Below are 20334 nucleotides of genomic sequence, written 5' to 3'. Positions count from 1 at the left end.
CTATTGAGATGATTTCCATGTTTTGCATTCATATGGTGGGAATATTACACAATGATGTGCTGCCCAGCATCTCCCCCCAGCTCTGCATTCTGAGATCTCAGTAACTTGTTGGTTACAGTGTGAATACTTTTGCCAAGAAAACTGAGAAATGCTACAAATCAAATGAGCTCTCCTGTATCCCCAAGAGCTGATTGTTAAACAGTTGCCAGCATTCCACTGTGTAAGGACATCTCTTCAGTAACAAAAGAAGGTGTTCTTTCTCTTCTTAAAAATGGTTTCACTACCTGTGCTAGATTGGTGTTCTAGTTCATTTATTCATTAAATCAAAAATTTTACATTATAAGAAAGGCACAGATTGCCCTTTGTCCCAGAAAATCTTTTCAGTGATGTTCATACAGTGAATGGCCTTGGAAGCTGGGGATTGGGTCTCCCTTTGGAGCAAAGGGCAGACATACTTGCTGCCCATTATAAAATTTTTGCATCCCCTAAACTCAGCATTCCTCTCCTGTATCACAACCCACTATGTATCCAGGTATCTTTTGGTCCTTTTGTGTGACCCCGTAGACTTGGGGCTCCAGACACTGTCTCCAAAATGCCAAAATCCTGGCTATTGCTATTGTTGTAATTAATAAACTGTTCTTCTCTGACCCTGAATCTCCTGTCTCCTACTGGCGTCAATAAAACTGTAGCAGGCAAACTTACTGGCTTGTGAGTAGGGCAAAATTCAGTCCCTTCCCAGTTCTTCACAGTATTTTATGTCAGGCAGCGAGCGAGGCACTGAAATGCAGAGGTGAGTATGGCAAAAAGATCCTCGTGGAGCTCAGTATATCTTGTAGGATTATAAACAAAAAGCATTAAAAATAAATGATGAATATTTAAAAATTTATATTGGGCTAAGAATTAAGAAAGAGTTGAACAGTGGTGCGATAGAGTAATGGAGCCGTCTAGAGGGAAATCTGCAGGAGTTGTGGGGGACGGTCTCTCTGGTAGGTGGTTAAGCCAGGAGAAAGAAGTTACGGCTGAAGAGCGAAGAGAGGGAGTATGTAAAATAGTAAAGGAGGCCAGCCAGGTGCGAAGGCTCATGCCTGTAATCCCAGCACTTTGGGAGGCCAAAGACAGGAGGATGGCTTGAGCCCAGGTGTTACAGACCAGCCTGGGTAACATAGTGAGACCCTGTGTCTCCCAAAAACTAAAAAAAAAAAAAAAAAAAAAAGGAAAAAAAGGAAAGGAACACAGTGGAGTCATGAAGTAGCATTTTTTTGGTTGATTAATAAAGGGGATTTTTTTTTATGGGAAAAGATATGTTTTCTTCCATTTTCGTCTTTTCATTAAGGTACATAAGTGGGAGGGGAGGTTTCCAGACAGTGTGATAGAAATGGTGGGAGATTGCACTTTTCCTGCATTGGAATCTCATGAAATTCCAAATATTATATAAAGACTTGTGATTTGAGGAAATCCCTGGAAATAATACTTGGGGACTGAATAAGAGTAGTACCGGTTCAGACGGTGGAAGGCAGCGAGGAGGACAGAAAACGAGGCTGTAGTGAGAGGAATGAAGTAACTGTCTTTGTACCTGCCCTGAGCAGTGCTCCTAAGGTGAGAGCTGATGAACTGGGGATGGATTGCCTGGAGTTTTAAAGTTTTCTCTCAACATTAGATAGCAAAATCCATGGGGTATGATTCCACTAACAATTGAGAGTTAGAGTGAAGTGAAGCTACCTAAAGGATAGAGAAAAAGCATTTTGAGACTCAGTTCCTGACTCTTGATTGCTCTGTGACCTCTCTGCTGTCTTTATTGCAACACTTTCTTATGAGAGGTTGCTTTAACTACCTCACTGAGGATCTGAGACGGGAAAGCAAAGGCAGAACAGCAGACTATAAAGTCCCCTTCTTACATCTTCCACCAATGTGGCGTTTGAGTACTTCCGTGGGTTTTTAGAAATATGGGTTAGAAATTATGCTCAAGGCAATTTAAAAGTAGTATTTTTATACTTGCTAGAAGTTACACTCAAGCCAATTTAAAAATAATATTTTTAGGTCGAGTATGGTGGGTCATGCCCATAATCCCAGCACTCTGGGAGGCCGAGGTGGGCAGATCACTTGAGTCAGGAGTTCGAGACCAGCCTGACAAATATGGTGAAACCATGTCTCCAGTAAAAAGGCAAAAAAAAAAAAAAAAAAAAAAAAGTGTGTGTGTGTGTATATATATATAACTTGGACATGGTGGTGGGCGCCTGTAATCCTAGCTACTCCGGACAGCTACTCCGGAGGCTGAGGCAGAAGAATCGCTTGAACCTGGGAGGCAGAGGTTGCAGTGAGCTGAGATGGTGCCACTGCACTCCACCCTAGGTGACAGGGCGAGACTGTCTCAAAAAAAAAAAAATAAAATAAAAATTATACTTCAATATTTTTATTGACACAAATGGATATTGTATAATGTCTGTTCTAGATGCAATCTGTAAATTGGTTTTATTGCTTTTTTCTTTTAGTACCAGGTATTAGATAACCTAAAGGTATGCACAAAAGTTTTGTCCTTGGATAGTAAACATGGTGCCAGCCGCTGGGTTTATTGGTTTTCACAGTAAAATGCCAACAAAAAACAATGTAGAAAATACCCACATTATTTTAGTGTGAAATTCTGTTAAAATGATTATTGCTGTAATGGCATACCCTTACATTTTACCAAGCACTTAACATAGTCCTATAAGAATGCCCAAAAGTAGTTGTTGATATTCTGTGTGTGTGTGTTTTTTTTTTTTCAGATGAAAAGCAGTCTCAGAGTGGTGGCCTGAGCTGCTTCAGGTCACATAGTAACTAGCCAATGTCTTAAATGAGCCCCTGGAACATCTACAGGGTGTTCTGTGATCAAAGGCCTGAGGGAGTTCTTACAGATTTCGTTTCTTTTTTTTTTTTTTTTTTTTTGAGACGGAGTCTTGCTCAGTCACCCAGGCTGGAGTGCAGTGGCCCCATCTCAGCTCACTGCAAGCTCCGCCTCCCGGGTTTTACGCCATTCTCCTGCCTCAGCCTCCCGAGTAGCTGGGACTACAGGCGCCCGCCACCTCGCCCGGCTAGTTTTTTGTATTTTTTAGTAGAGACGGGGTTTCACCGTGTTAGCCAGCATGGTGTCGATCTCCTGACCTATTGATCCGCCCGTCTCGGCCTTCCAAAGTGCTGAGATTAAAGGCTTGAGCCACCGCGCCCGGCCCAGATTTCGTTTCTGTTGCTTTCCTTTTTATGAGACTATCCTTGCTACATGCTTCGATTCTCAGTGTCAGTTTTCTTACTGGCCCAGGCTTCTTCTATTCATAGCCTGAATGAAGTCCCAGCACCAGTTCCTACCCTGTGTAAACCAGAGTCGTTTTTTGTCTGAGTAAAATGCTGGTGGTTTTGCATATCTTAAAGTTTTGGAAAATGTATCCAAAAAGAGTACTCTTTTGAGATTGGGCCATCAGAAACACTGATCCCAGCATCATTTCATTTAACATCCTATTGGAGAGAAGGACCAAAGACATCCATTCATATTTACAAAAGGAAATCAGAGCTAAATATATATACTTCTTTAAAAAAATTTGAAGATATTGTCTTTAAAACAATAACCCGGCTGGGCATGGTGGCTCACGCCTGTAATCCCAGCACTTTGGGAGGCTGAGGTGGGTGGATCACGAGGTCAGGAGATCGAGACCATCCTGGCTAACACGGTGAAACCCTGTCTCTACTAAAAAAAAATACAAAAAATTAGCCGGGCGAGGTGGCGGGCGTCTGTGGTCCCAGCTACTCGGGAGGCTGAGGCAGGAGAATGGCGTGAACCCGGGAGGTGGAGCTTGCAGTGAGCCGAGATCCGGCCACTGCACTCCAGCCTGGTTGACAGAGCAAGACTGTGTCTCAAAACAAACAAACAAACAAACAAGAAACCAATCACCCTCAGGAATATTAAAAACCATCTCAACATACTGAGGAACCTAGAATAAGATATGTGTAGGGCTGAGAATATGAGTGATGAAAAAAAATTTCTTGACATCCTCAAATGGTGAAACCACTTATTTTAAAACAAAAAAAATATGCTAAAAAGCATTATATTAAATCAATAATTAAAATAATATACTAAATAATTAAAGGCATTATTTAAAATAGAATAATAAACTATTTCCTCCATAAGGACAGTTAGGCGTTCTGCCTTCATTGCCTTAAGAAGGGACAATACAGACAGATCTGATCACAAAAGTTAAATTCTGGGCTAATCTATTTCCACTACTAGAATTTAGCGGTAAATAATAGATTTTGAAGATGAGATAAAGAGTTGTTTTTCCTGCTCCTAATTTGCTGAACCTAGGAAGGAAGAAAGTGAGAAGGTGAACAAGAGGCTAGATAATGGTATCACTAACAATTGGAGGCTGACACTTGATTTCTCCCCTTTGTTGACTGCCACTGCCACCTTAAAGGAAAATAGCAACCTCAGATAAGTTGGAGTCTCAGATAATTAATTGAAGGGAACTATGCTGCTGTTTGCTGAACCTGATTTGTTCCATTGCTAGAGCCAATTGTTAAATTTTTAGGAGTTTTGCGAACTTGCTAAAGTTCGCAAAAAGTCACATTGGTAACTTGAAATCAGCCATGGTGAGAGTTTTAATCTACAGAATTGGGCAGATGCTACTAGCCAGTCCCCCCACCACATCCTGGAGAGCTGTTGTTAAACACTTACCAGCACTCCCCTGGATCTGTGCCTCCCTTCCCAGGTGAAGCCTGGTGAAATAGACGGACTGCAGAGGACCCAGCGACTTCTTTTTTTTTCCTTCAACTCTCAATGTAATTTAAAAAAATGTATTTTTAGTTACAATAGAAAGAAACGGGAAACTAGAATATAATTTGTTATTTTTTAAAAGATAAGGAAATATGGCATTTTATGGGGATAAGATTGAAAGATTAATAGAGGTAGTTTACAAACAGAATATCAAAAGTTCAATATAGATATATACATAAAGACACTAAAGAGCTTCTGCACAGCAAAAGAAACTACCAGCGACTTCTTATATTCCACATCAAGTGTAAAATTTGCAGTGTGATGCATCCAGGAAGATGGGCTTCTGTTATCCTTTTAGGGTTCCTGCCTGTCTCTTTGTACTCTGAGGAGGAGTAGAACAATTTCTTATGTATCTAAGAGCAGCACAGAGTGGGAAAGTATCTCAGACAATACTGATAATTAACCTGAAGCCTCAGAGTGGTATGGGAGAGCAGATCATTTTTTCTGAGCTCCTTGAAATGGGCATAGCAGTGATTCAATATGACCAAGTTTGAAGATTCCTGAGGTTGAGGCCAAATGATGTGTCAGCAACCTGTGTGGTTTAGGGTTAGGATCTGGATAAAGCAAGTGTGTCACCATCCCTGGGTGTGACATTTAATGGTGTGCCAAAAAACTCAGTATTTTATTTTATTTATTTAGTTAGTTTTTTAAAATTTTATTTTTATTTCAGTAGTTTTTGGAATACAGGTGGTTTTGGTTATGTGGATAAGTTCTTTAGTGGTAATTCCTGAGATTTTAGTGCACCTGTCACCCGAGCAGCCTATACTGTACCCGATTTGTAGTGCTTTATCCCTTATCCCCATCCCAACCATCCCCCACCCCAGTCTCCAGGGTCTGTTATATCATTCTTATGCCTTTGTGTTATCATATCTTAGCTTCCACTTACAACTGAGAATATACCGTATTTGGTTCTCCAGTCTTGAAAACTCAATATTTTAATGCCATATTTGAAATATCAAAATGAAACAAAAGTACATTATGAATAAAATATTAATATATTAAGTAAAGACAGTATTGGTATCAATGAGTTTTTCTTCTGTCTCAGGCTGTGATTGACTACAAGGGGTACTGTTACTGATCCTTCTTCACTTGTTTTTGATCCTGCTTCACTCCTCTCATCATGGTCTAGGGGAGGAAGTGGGCTGGATCAGGGGTGGGAGGCAGGGTGCCTTGAATAGCTTGCAATTTAGTTCCTGAATGGGAGTTTGAAATGGACAGACAATGTGTTGAATTTCAGAAAAGTAAAGCTCTAATTCTTGTACATGTGACTTGTGGGCTCAGATTTGAACTTCCTGCACATGAGTTGGCTGCAAGTTATTCTTGCATCTATAATGAAATAATTTATAAACATTGTTTTATATCTCTATGTGGGATTAAATATTTGGTGACTTGTTGGTAACAGCTGAAGTCAGGGGTGACTTATAGAAATCATGTTGCCATTTTCTTAGGTGGTTTCAAATCTGTAGGGATATCTGTATGTATGTATATATCTCTATATATATTCTGAACTTCATTGCAGTGTGCCGTCTTTTCTAGTGCTAATGTTAGAGTCATTGGTATATATAGTTCTCAAGATCCTTCCAGTGATTTATCAAAAATGACAGAAAAATATTTTGACGGTCAATTTCATAAATTCACCCTTGACATATTTTCTAATGTCCTGGGTAATGTCAGCTTTCATCTCATCTCCTAGCCTCTGCCATTTCCAATAAAAATAAAACAAAAATAGCTAACATTTTATCAGTCTGACTATGCACCAGAAACTTTGGAAATTGCATTACATGCATTATCTTATTTTCTATGACAGCTCTATAAGAGATGCACAATTAAAGTGTCTATTTACAGGTGAAGAAACTGTACCCTAAGATAGTCACAGGACTGGCAAATGGCAAACTCAAACCCCTGTCTGCCTGGTTCCAAAGCTTGTTCACATACTCACTGTGCCAAACCACCAAATACAGTGTTCTTATACCTCAAGATGAGGTCCACTGATCCCCTTACCCCAAGTGGCAACAGTGTTTTCCTTTTTCTTAGGGTTAGAATATTGTGTAGCATCTCCAGTTTACAGGGGCTGTATTATCTCTGTTTATTCCTAGGAACTTATAATGATTGATGAAGTATTAAGACTATGTTTCCTTACGAAAAATAACTATGAAAATAATGTCAACAGATAGTGCTGGTGATGGAATTGAGTAGAAAACCTAGCACAAAATGGAAAATTTATAAAACAAATGACAGACCATGTTGATACTTGTGAATTGGATCAGTATTCTTTTATTTGCAAATGACAGAAAACCTTCTCAAACAAGGTCTTGGGAGCTGGGCTGGTGGCTTTGCGAGGGTGGACTGGGATCTGGATTTGGAGTGGAAGGAAGCACTAATGATGTGGGGATGTGAAGGCCACCCAAGCCAAGACCAGAACAGGGAGTAGTCTAAAGGTTAGGGTTTCAGGGCAAGAGTGAGACTGCAGAAAGAAAACAAGACAACTGTGCAATAATGGAGGTCAGTCCATTCAGGCTGCCATAACAAAATACCATAAATCAGGGGGTTTACAGAAGCATATATTTATTTCTCATGGTTCTGGACACTGGAAAGTTCAAGATCAAGGTGCCAGCTGTGTTTGGTGAGGGCCGGCTTCTTTATTGATGGTATCTCCTCACCCTCGTCTCACATGGCAAAAGAGTAATAGATCTCTCTAGGGCCTCTTTTATAAGGGCACTAATCCCAAAGATGGGGGCTTCACTTCCATGATCTAATCATTTCTCAAATGCTTGAGTCACCAGGAACGCCAAGGCATGATTAGAGGGCTGGAACTTTCATCTCCAACACTCAACCAATAGGAAGGGAAGAGGAGTTGAATTTGAGTTCAGTCACCAATGGTCAGTGATTTAATCAATCATGCCTATATAGTGAAACCTTCATAACAGACCCTAATCAACGGTATTAGAAGAACTTTCTGGCTGGTGTACACATTGAGGTGCTGGGACGGTGGTTGGCCTGGAGAAAGCATGTAAACTCTGTGCTCCTCGGCGTTCTATACCTCGCCCCATGGATAGGGCAAATAGACATGTCACAGTATTACAGATGTGCAGAGTGCTTTCTGATTCCAGGTTGGAACCTGAGTCACACACTGTGCTGCTCATCTTTGATCTTCATAGGCCTATACTCTAATACTACTTTAGTAATACATATATAGGACCAGTAAGAACACTTAGCACAACCATTCTCTTCAAGTGCCATATTCTGGAGAGCTTCAATTCCAAAGCAAAAGATGTGTATCAAATTTTACAGGAAAAAAAAAATGAATGAGGTTTTGGTAAAGGCAGGAAGATAAATCGAGAATACACATGTGGGAGGGGTTGAAAGTAGGTGTAAGACAAGAAGGCTGCACATTTTGGCGTGAGGAGGGGAAGGAACTGGTAGAGATGGTGGGTGGGTCACTGACTGAATGGCCCAGTGGTGGCATCTTCAGGTGAGGCGCATATGTGAGGAGGAGAGGAGAGTTCTTCCCAAGGGGCAAGTAAAGAGAAGGTGAATAAAAGGAAGGGTACTATTCAAGAATGATGCAATGGAGAGGAAACAGGAAAAAAAATTGAGGAAGATTTCTCCCATTTAATGAAGTACTTCAGTATGTCTAATTGGAAATATACATTATTAGTGGAAATCTTTCAAATGAATTCCTCAGCAAAGCCCAACGTGGTTTAAGAATTTAATCTCTGTTTTCCCTCTTTTACTCATGGATATGCTTATGTATTATCATCATCATGTGGACCAGTTGATTCTCTAGTTGGTTTTGTTGTGACATAAAATACCTGTTTAAGTGATCGTTTTACATGATAAATATGGTACCTTATAGACTTTTGAACTCTCAGTGTTTTCTCTCTTGATTATTTGCCTTCATCCTTTTTCCCTTTCCTCTCTTCAAGAAGCTGTGCTGTTCTGTGCTCATTTCCTATAGAGGAATGTGGATCTTGAAGGTTTGGTGAAATCATATTTGTTTCCATTCTTTCCCAGGCTTTCCTTTTCCAGAATGCTAAGCCTCAAAGAGAATATAAAGCCAGAGCTGAGGATTGGAGGAGGTTAGAGCTTTTCCAGGCAGATAGAAAAATTCAGATGAATTTGTGAAATTTGTGAATAAAGGGATCTATGCCTTGCTCCCTAGGAGTAACACTGGAGAGATGAGAAGATCCCATCTGCCTCTGTCACCTGGATGAATCCTGACTTAGCCACTGTGCTGCCTGTCTTTGAGCTTATAAGCCTATAAACTAACAATGCTTTAGTCATTAGAGAGATACATTCCGGTATATAGGACTATTAAGAACACTTAACACAACCATTCTCCTTAAGTGTCATATTTGGGAAAAAATGACTGCATGACATGTCTAGGTACCTGGTACCTTAGACAATCATACAGATGTTCTGTACCCCAGCATGGTATGAATGTAGAATGAGTCTTAATCTCCAGTAGTCTCCCAGAAGCAGCAGAGATTGTGTTGGACCTGAAGGAGCCCTGCAGACAGGGATGAGGCATGTCTCCTTCAGAGGAGGCAATGGGTATACCAGTGTGTGTCCCCAGGCTCAGATTACACACAGAGCCAGATGGTCTCCTTCTGATGCTTGGATACTGCAAATAGCCCCAGAACTTAAACACAACCTCAGAGGAAAGTGGCAACGGAGCCCAAATTAACTGAGATTAAGAAAAAGAAGCTTATTTTTTCCCAGTTTATATCCAGGTTGTCTCAAAGTCATTTATTGCAAATTCATTTTTTTTCAACTGATTCAAAACAACATCACATGACATACTAAAACTTATTTTATATATTTAGGTCTCTATTTGGACTTTCTTTTCTATCCCAGTGAATTATTTATCTATTTTTGAACAGGCACTGTATTTTCTTAATATTGTAGCTTTGTAATATATTTTATGACTTGTAGGGCTACTTCCTCCTTGTTACTCTTCTTTTTTAGATTTTTAAAAAATATTTTTGCTTATATTTTTATAGAAACTTTAAGATTAGCTTCAGTAGTTCAAATTATTGCTAGTATTTTTACTAGAATCAATTTAAAATTATGAATTAATTAATGGAGATTTATACTTTTATCATGTTGATTTTTCCTATTCAGAAATATGGTATGCTTTTTTTATTTGTTCATACCTATTTTTGTTGTTTTCCATTACTAGTGTTATATAGTTTCTTCACATAAATTTTGCACATTTCTCATTAGGTTTCCTGTGTATAAGTCAGAGTCCCAGCAAGAAAGGTATAGCAGATATTCAGATGGGTTAATGGAGGGGAGTTTGATGAAATGATTATTTTCAAAGGTGAGGAAAGGGTTAAGGAGACTCAACGAGGGACAGTGTAAAGGCTAATTTTAGGTGTACACTTGGCTGGATTAAGTAATACCTAGAGAGCTGGTAAAGGATTATTTCTGGGTCTATAAGGGTGATTTTGGAAAAGATTGACATTTAAGCCAGCAGACTGTGTAAGGAAGATTCACTGTCACTCAATGTGAGTGAGGACCATCCAGTCAGCTCAGGGCCCGGATAGAACAAAAAGGCAGAACAAAATCAGATTCACTCTCTGTCTTCTGGAACTGAAACACTTTCTTTTCCTGCCATAGGCCATCACAACCGTAGGTTCTCTGGTCCTAGGACTCTGAGACTTGCACCAGCAATCCTGCCCAGGCTCTCAGGCCTTTGGACTCAGACTGAGCTACTTCACTGGCTTTCCTGGTTCTCCAGCTTGAAGATGACAGATCGTGGGACTTCTCAGCCTCCATAAATGTTTGAGCCAATTCCCATAGTAAGTCTCCTCTCGTGTATTTATATCTATATCCATGTACTATTGATTCTGTTTCTCTGAAGAACCCTGAAGAACACAGGCAGTAAAATATCCTGGGGCTAGTGATTGCAGAGAGTAGCAAGAAGGTGGAAGGAGTGTACCAGACTCGGGAGGGGGTACTTAGAAGACATTCATGCCCTACACAGTGGGTTGCCATCTGTAGAGGGGTGCAGTCAACCCAGGGAAGGACACACCCTGACCTCGCTCTTCTCTTGCCATCCGATTACCTGGCAGTGCCTTCTACTGGCCAAATCCAACAGAAGCCAGAGAAGAAAGGTAACCATTGATGTGGTTCAGAAATGTCAATCTCCTGGGACACAGAGAAGAGAAGAATAAAGAGTAGATCTACAGGGGGTAAATGAGTGATACTTAGCACACTGCATATTTTATCTTTTTGCTAACATTGTAAAAATGAAGTCTTCTGTTGTCTCTCTCTGATATGCATGTGTGTGTGTGTGTGTGTGTGTGTGTGTGTGTGTGTGTGTATGTATGTGTGTGTGGTTCTGCCATACTTGAAGTTAAACTCTAAAGGAGATGATGAACAGTTAGACAAGTAGTTATGATAAATGTGCTACGATATGGGAAGTGAAAGATCCCATGAAAGCTTTAGTAGATAAACCTTGTGAAGTCTATGGAGTCATAAATTGCTCCTGAAACAAGAGAGGTTTAAATAGATATCCTGAGGATAAGGAAGGTGTTAGGCAGATGAAGAGGCTGATGCTGGTGGGGTATGGCAAAGGGAAACTGGGGGTGAGGAGGGTTTTCAAGTTGGATGAGGGGTTTAAATATTTTATTTTTTACTGTTTACTTGCTATCTGACCTTGTGTGAGTTACCTAACTTTTCTGTGCCACAGTTTTTCCATCTGTAAAGTAGTTATTATACTGTGTTAGTCCGTTTTCACACTGCTGATAAAGACATACCCGAGACCGGGCAATTTACAAAAGAAAGAAGTTTAACTTACAGTTCACATGGCGGGAGGTTGGGGTCTCACAGTCATGGCAGAAGGCAAGGAGGAGCAAATCACGCCTTGCATGGATGGCAGCAGGCAAAGAGAGAGCTTGTGTAGGGAGACTCCCATTTTTAAAACGATCAAATCTCTTGAGATTCAGATCTGCCCCCATAATTTAATCACCTCTCCCTGGGTTCCTCCCATGACCTATGGGAATTGTGGGAGTTGCAATTTAAGATGAGATATGGGTGGGGACACTGACAAACAATATCATTCCACCCTGGCCCCTCCAAAATCTCATGTCCTCACATTTTAAAACCAATCATGCCTTCCCAACAGTCCCCCAAGGGCTTAACTCATTTCAGCATTAACTCAGAAGTCTACAGTCTAAAGTCTTATCTGAGATAAGGCAAGTCACTTCTGCCTATGAGCCTGTAAAATTAAAAGTAAGTTAGTTACTTCATAGATACAATGTGGGTACAGGAATTGGGTAAATGCAGCCATTCCAAATGGGAGAAATTGACCAAAACAAAGGGCTACAGGCCTCATGCAAGTCAGAAATCCAGCAGGGCAGTCAAATCTTAAAGCTCCAAAATGATCTCCTTTGACTCTGTGCCTCACACCTAGGTCATGCTGATGCAAGAGTTGGGCTCCCATCTCCTTGGGCAGCTCTGCCCCTGTGGCTTTGCAGGGTAAATACAGGTGCACAGTGCAAGCTGTCGGTGGATCTACCATACTGGGGTCTGGAGGATGGTGGCCCTCTTCTCACAGCTACACTAGGTGGTGCCCCCATAGGGACTCTGTGTGGGAGCTCTGACCCCACATTTCACTTCTGCACTGCTCTAGCAGAGGTTCTCCATGAGCACTCTGCCCCTACAGCAAACTTCTGCCTGACATCCAGGCATTTCCATACATCCTCTGAAATCTAGGCAGAGGTTCTCAAACCTCAATTCTTGACTTCTGTGCACCTGCAGACTCAACACCATGTGGAAGTTGCCAAGGTTTGGTATTCCACACTCTGAAGCAACATCCCAAGCTGTTACTTTTAGTCATGGCTGGAGCAGCTGAGATGCAGGACACCAAGTCCCTAAACTACATACAGCAGAGGGACCCTGGCCCTGGCCCATGAAACCATTTTTTCCTCCTAAACCTCCAAGCCTGTGATAAGAGGGGCTGCCACAAACCACAAAGGTCTCTGACATGCCCTGGAGACATCTTCCCCATTGTCTTGGGGATTAACATTTGGTTCCTTGTTACTTATGCAAATTTCTGCAGCCAGCTTGAATTTCTCCTCAGAAAATGGGATTTTCTTTTCTATCTCATTGTCAGGCTGCATATTTTTCAAACTTATATGCTCTGTTTCCCTTTTAAAATGGAATTATTTTAACAGCACCCAAGTCACCTCTGGAATGCTTTGCTGCTTATAAATTTCTTTTGCCAGATATCCTAAATCATCTTTCTCAAGTTCAGAGTCCTGCAAATCTCTAGGGCAGGGACAAATTGCTGCCAGTCTCTTTGCTGTAACAGGAGTCAGCTTTGCTCCAATTTCCAAGAAGTTCTTCATCTCCATCTGAGATCACCTTAGCCTGGATTTCATTGTCCATATCATTATCAGGATTTTGTTCAAAGCCATTTAACAAGTCTCTAGGGAGTTCCAAACTTTCCACATTTTCCTGTTTTCTTCTGAGCCCTCCAGACTGTTCTAACCTCTGTCTGTTACCCAGCTCCAAAGTTGCCTCCACATTTTTGGGTATCTTTTCAGCAGCACCCCACTTTACTGGTACCAATTTACTGTATTAGTCAGTTTTCATGCTGCTGATAAAGATATACCCAAGACTGGGCAATTTATGAAAGAAAGAAGTTTAATGGACTTACAGTTTCACATGGCTGGGGAGGCCTCACAATCGTGGTGGAAGGCAAGGAGGAGCAAGTCACGTCTTACATGGATGGCAGCAGGCAAAGAGAGAGCTTGTGCAGGGAAACTCTCATTTTTAAAACCATCAAATCTTGTGAGACTCATTCACTATCACAAGAACAGCACAGAAAAGATCTGCCCCCGTAATTTAATCACCTCCCACTGGGTTCCTCCCATGACATATGAGAATTGTGGGAGTTATAATTGAAGATGATATTTGGGTGGGGACACAGAAAAACCATATCATATACTAAACTCACAAGTTGTTGTAAGGATTAAACAAGAAAATGCATTTACGTTTTTGAGACAGTGCTTGGCAGATAGCACATGCTCAATAAATGGTAGCTATCATTATTAACAGTGTATGAGGAAGAGCTGGAGTCAACAGAGAGTCAGATCTATTGGAATAAATACATCTGACTGTATACTGCTAGTGAGAGAGTCAGAGGCCCCACTGAAGACAAAGATAAGGATCTGAAGAACTGACAGCTTCATAGTAAGTTTTCATATTGTTCCAAGGGCAATAAAAAGATGGATTTAATACAGGGAAGTTATATGTTCATATGTCTATTTTTGAAAGTTTTGCTGCCACTGTTCATGTCTTGCCTCTTTTCTACAAGCTACATTTCCAAGCTCCCTTGCAATTAGGGTCCATATACCTAACTTTTGGCCAAGGGTGTGTATTAGTCAGGACTCACAAGATAAATAGGACCAATAGGATGGATGGATAGATAGATAGACAGAAACAGATTTATTATAAGAAATTGTTTCATGTGATTATAGAGACTGGGAAGTCCAAAATCTGCAGCGTGAAATGGCAGGCAGAGGCTCAGGAGAGCCTCTCATGCCAATGAAATGTGAACATAGTTTGCTGAAGAATTCCCTCTTGCTTGAGGAGGCTGGTCTTTTTGTTCTATTCAGGCCTTCAACTGATTGCATGAGCTTCATCTATATTATAGGAGGGCAGTCTTCTTTACGCAAAGTTCACTGTTTTAAATGTTAATACCATTCAAAAACATCATCTAAGATAACACATAAAATTAACCATCACAGGATGTGTTGGGCAGAAGTGATGTGTGCCCCTTATAGGCTGGGGGTCTAACCCTCTTGTGCACAATCTTGCATGCTTTCTTTCTTTGCTACTTGGCAGGTGGGAGGTACAGTATCTAGAATAGGATGTAAACTCTAGGGGGATGAAGGAGCAGCTAGGAGAAGGAAGCAAGTCCTTAAAAGATTAGGTGGAATAGACATTTATCCATTTTTGTCTCTCATTGAATTGAGACATGTGTGAGAAACAGGCAGATGCTGTGTTAAGCTTTGGGACTCAGGGTGTTGTGGAGTTGTTTATTACAGCAGTTAGTATATCCTGACTGATGAATCTTTCTGGCAGCAGGGAGGACAATGTGTTGAAACAGGTTAGGGCTAGCATCAGGAAGGCCAGCTAGGAATTTTTGGTACAAGTCCAGGCAAGAGATAATGCTGAGCTGGACTAGGTTGATGCAGCATGTGGAGAGCAGATGTTTAAATGAATCATACTGTGAGTAGTAATAAACATTTAGTGCTTTACCAAATTATCTCAGTGAACACTCCAAATTTCTATTTTTTTCCAAGAAGAAGAATAAATTCATTGTCCAGATTTATTCCACAATAAAGGAAAAGTTATGAAATATGATGCTATTTCTGGTTTCTTGTTAACAGTTCATGTTCAACTTAACCAAAAGAATCTTAGGCAAACCTGAAGTGATAATGCTTAATTAGGAGGTACATGGCAGTGCAGTTAGAGTGAAGAAAAGAGGAAGTGAGACAGAGAAGGATAAGAAGCAAATTCAAGGTGATATATACCAAGTGGGCCACTGCTACATGTCTCTAAAAAAAAAAAAAATGTACCTCAGAACAGCCCATCAGATGGAAAATTGTGGGGGAAATTTATCTGTGAGCTGACTCATGTCTCCTGTCTCCTGCTGGCTAAAGGTCATTCCAGGGAAAATTTATAACATTGCTCCACTGCTTTAGAGGTGGAGTGAGGACCCAGGGATTCTGGATGGCTGGACAGCCTAGCATGACTTGCTGTGGCTGCAGTTACTACAGAGCAAGCAGCCAATGGCCCACAAAATAGATGAGGCTTAAGAATCAGAGGAGACGCTCAAGATGGGTTGATAAATCTGGTTTGGAACTCATCAGTGGTAGCTCTGATAAGGTTGTTAGCACCCTTATCTATGAAGTACTTTAATTAAATAAAGGGATATTCTAACCCTCACATTGCCAATGTAGTGTGATAGTATTACTGCTATGTATGTGGAAATTAAACACAATAACAACAGCACCATTTTACATAGATATCAGGAATGTGGGGTGACATTCCTTATGAGGCCTTAGCTTTAAGTTTGTTCTTTTACTGAATGCACTGAGATGTAGCTCCTAAAGGTTGTGAACTCCAAATATCTGAGACAGGTCTCGGTTAATTTAGAAAGTTTATTTTGCCAAGGTGGAGGACATGCACCGGTGACACAGCCTCAGGAGGTCTTGACAGCATGTGCCCAAGGTGGTCAGAGCACAGGTGGCTTTGAGTAGAATGGGAGGCAGGTTTGCCTTAAGTAGTTCCCTGCTTGACTTTTCCATTTAGCTTAGTGATTTGGGGGCCTCAAGATTTATTTTCCTTTCACAAGCTTTTCCAGTATTTAAAGCAGACTTTGTCTTATTCTGCCTCTTTTTTTTTTTTTTCCTGCCAAAATCTGCATTATCACACTAAATTCTGACAACTGCCCTATGAGGTAGATGTAAGCATGGGCTCAATTTTACAGATTTGTAAAATAAAATAAGTAAAAAGATGTAACAACTTTCCCACAGGTCACAGAGGACATTTTATATAACATTTTCCCTAATTCTTCATTTTTTTTTTTTTTTTGTTGTTGTTTTTTGAGACGAAGTCTCACCCTGTCACCCAGGCTGGAGTGCGGGGTCACGATCTTGGCTCACTGCAACCTCCACCTCCCAGGTTCAAGCAATTCTGCCTCAGCCTCCTGAGTAGCTGGGATTACAGACACCCACCACCACACTCAGCTAATTTTTTGTATTTTTAGTAGAGAAGGGGTTTCACCATGTTGGCCAGTCTGGTCTCAAACTCCTGACCTCATGATCCGCCTGCATCAGCCTCCCAAAGTGCTGGGATTACAGGCATGAGCCACTGTGCCCAGCCAATTCTTCAGTTTTATACAAGTCCCAAAGGCCAGGAACAAAATACTGGTTCTTAAGTAGCCCGGTATTTTAGAAAAGGTGCCAATCTATTCTTGTGGAACTAGAAAGATGGTGACACAAAGTCAGGTTCAAACAATCACTTACTTGAGTTTCAAAACAGGGTGAAGTCAAAGAAGCTGAGAGTCAGGAATTCTTTGGAGAGTGTTGTTGACATGCTGCTCTTCTCCTCTCCCTTTCTTTGGAAGAGAAGAAGGATGTTGAGGAATGCGAGGGTCTCTTGGAGTTGGAAGGATAGAGAGTCTGATATTTGGCTCATGCCTGAGGAAGCTAAAAGTGAGAGGTTGTGGCTGGAAGTGCCTCTGCCCGGTAGCACCGTACAAAGTGCTAAACAGGGAGCAAAGGCATGTACACAAGGGGGAGAATAAAAGTAGCATATCCTGTGAAAGCTGTGTGAGTGCAGAAAAGAGAGCTAGTCTGCATCCTCCACTGGAGTATAGCTGATGGTGAAGGGACTTGAGGAGAGAAATGGGCAGCCAGAAGCCCAGGGGCCAGCAGGGAGGAGCAGTAAGTGGCCTGCGGGAGGAGAGGCAGTTGGTGCACTCTAGTGCGAGGGTGTCCGAGGGCTGTCTCCAAAGACCCTTTAGAGGACAATCAGCTGTGGAGACCGGAGAGAAATGATATGAGATCACAACTGTGTCACCATGGAGCAGCTGTGCACTTTCCTGCCAACTCCTCTTCCCTGGGCCTGACCTAGCAGGAGAGGGGGGTGAACAAGGAAGAGAAAGGAAGCCAGCTTCATCCTCTTTGCCCACTGCGGGCTTCCAAGCCTGAAGCTGGGAGAGAGAAGTTTTAACTTGAAATGAAGATTGTCATTATACCATTAGTCTGGACTGTTCTGACCTGGACTTTTTATTATCTGAAATCTCTAGATTGAAGGACTTTTTAGCTGAACATAACAGAAAAATCAATAATACATGCTTGATATTTCATTCAGGGTAGAAATTAATAAGTCTATAGAAATAAGTTTTTCTTTTTTGTACATTATCATCATATCCACCTTGTAAAACCAAGTAGGTGCACTGCTAATCATTCTGTTACCACAAAGCTTGTCCTTATCTGGCTCTGTTAAAAAAATTGCTACATGAGAAGACAAAGACATCAATCAATGATCACTCATTAAGCCTGTGGTCTGAATTAGTTAATACAGTTGGGAATCAGGATCAAGACATTCTAAAGGCAAATATTATAAAAAGAATAGTCTGGAACATAAGTCACTGGAAGGTTAGGATAAAGAGTGCATTAGTGAGCAATCTGGGCAACGAAGCTCAAGGGAAGGGGCACTAGTGGCGATGTGGGGTGGAAGAAAGGAAAGGACACACCCCTGAGGACAGTCAATTCTGCATATGAGCAGCCTCCGTAAATTCCACCTGATGCGACCTCTAGTGGTCACTCTAGTACCATAATACAGTGCACATACCCAAAGCTGTGACTGGTCCATAACATGAAAGTTGACTCCACTGAGAGTTGACTCTCAGTTTAAAATTTTAGAACTGTGCAGGCAGAGAGCTCTTACTACATATTAATGGTTTGATTGCTCAGGTGGAGAATGGGTGAAGATGTACGCACCCGGGCCAGTTTCCTGATAGCTGACTTTCATGCTGAGTGTAAATTTGGTCACACATTTGAAGTGTCAGAGGGCAAATAGGAAAGAATTAAATAACTCATTGATTTCTCAACTGACCTTTGGCATTATTCATAAAAAGTACATAGAAGGCTTTGAATAAGTGCTTGTTGAATAAATGAACAAGGAGTTACTCCTTATGGAGTTTGCTTTTTTATTGTCATGAATTGGGAGAAAGATTTAAATTATAGGAACTTAGTATGTTAGCATCCACAAATTTTAAATTCATCTGCAAGTAAAAGGATAAATTTATTTATAATAGATTTGGATGATTCCTATTTTTGTTATTTTATTCATAACATTCTATACAGGCAATCCAAGACTCTAAGTGAACCACACACTTTCTGAGCTCCTTTGAGTAAATGATTATTCCGTGTTGATTGTCCAGAAAGGGCAAATAGTGGACCCAATACCTTTTATTGGTTATTTTGAAGTTTAATAATATAGTGATTGTAAGTTTCTTTGAGATGTTTATTCTTTTTCTTTATTTACTCATGAGGATATAATTTGAGATGTTTAATAGACAATTATTATTGCAAAACTTATTTTAATTTGTGGCTTAATAGTAATTTAATCAGTTCCAATAAGCATAATGAGAACATTTTTCTACTAAATTAGTAGGTGTAATGATTCTTGTTTTTCCTCAAGAGGGCAGCAAAACCGCACTGCTCAGTTCTCAAAGATCAGTATAAAAATCTTAAAAAGCCGATACACAGACATTCCCATGACCTGATCATTCATATTAGTCCAACTAATTAAACATAACATGTGTTGATATTTGTATTGGCATTTTACAAAAGTTTAGCTTTTCCTTTATGAAATGAAAAAAAAAATCTACTTCTTTCTCTTAGGTTAGACAACAGAATTATACTTGCCTAGGGTCTCAACATGCATTGTTTAGACAAGGACAAATGATTAAGTAAGCTATTGAGGGTAACAAATAAATAAGTTTTTTTTTTTTTGAAGTGTATTAGTCCGTTCTCATACTTCTATGAAGAAATACCTGAGACTGGGTCATTTATAAAGGAAATAAGTTTAATTGACTCACAGTTAAACTTTCCTGAGTGGAGGCCTCAGGAAGCTTATAATCATGGCAGAAGGCAAAGGAGAAGCAGGCACCTTCTTCACAGGGCCTCAGGATGGAGAGATGCAAGCAGGGGAAATGCCAGATAGTGACATAACTATCAGATCTTGTCAGACTTACTATCACGAGAACAACATGAGGGAAGCCACCCCCATGACTCAATTGCTACCACCTGGTCCCGCCCTTGACACGTGGGGATTATGAGGATTACAATTCAAGATGAGATTTGGGGTCACAGCCAAACCATATCACCAAGTTACTAAACTGATTGTACTTGAATCCAGTTGGGAATAAGAATTAAGACTTTCTAAAGGCAAATACTATAAAAAGAATAGTCTGGAACATAAGTCACTGGGAAGTTTAGGATAAAGAGTGCATTAGTGGGCAATCTGGGTGATTTTGGAAATTGCCTTTCTATAGTCTATCCTAGGAAGAAAGACCTTTTAAATACACACACACACACACACACACACACACACACACGTGTATGCATATATGTATATATGTATGTATATGTATATCTGTATATATAGTCCAGAGTTGAAGAAAACTTGAATATTGGATCCAGAAAAATCGAGAAATGAGAGGGAGTTGAATCTACCCTTGCCCACATGTATAGAATGGAATTTGGGAATTTCCTAGGCAGATTATAGATGAGGTTTGTCTTTAGCACTTATCACACTGCCTTCAGTGTCCTCTCTGTTCCTGACTTGCTAGGTGCTGTTCTTATATTCAGAAGGTGGTCAAATGATCCTGACAGTTGTTGCCTAATAGTGGTTCAAAACATTTCTTTTCTCTGGTATATCTGCATTTAATAGAGGACATGAGAAAACTGGAAGATTTTCAAGGCATAAAGGAATGGACCATA

The 20334-nt window shown here is 40.6% G+C and overlaps 1 protein-coding gene across 1 annotated transcript in view; it reads left to right on the top strand.

The window, feature by feature from the left end:
• Positions 1-20334, top strand: part of CHODL (chondrolectin) — a 467165-nt gene that overhangs the window by 95236 nt on the left and 351595 nt on the right. Inside the window, exon 3 of the mRNA XM_023227519.3 lies at positions 10421-10602. The gene's annotated coding sequence lies outside the window, so the exon portion shown is untranslated. The remainder of the gene's footprint in view (positions 1-10420; positions 10603-20334) is intronic.

Source organism: Piliocolobus tephrosceles, chromosome 19 (genome assembly GCF_002776525.5).
Source record: "Piliocolobus tephrosceles isolate RC106 chromosome 19, ASM277652v3, whole genome shotgun sequence".
NCBI classification, from domain to species: Eukaryota; Metazoa; Chordata; class Mammalia; order Primates; family Cercopithecidae; genus Piliocolobus; species Piliocolobus tephrosceles.
This window is presented reverse-complemented; position numbering and strand designations above follow the sequence as displayed.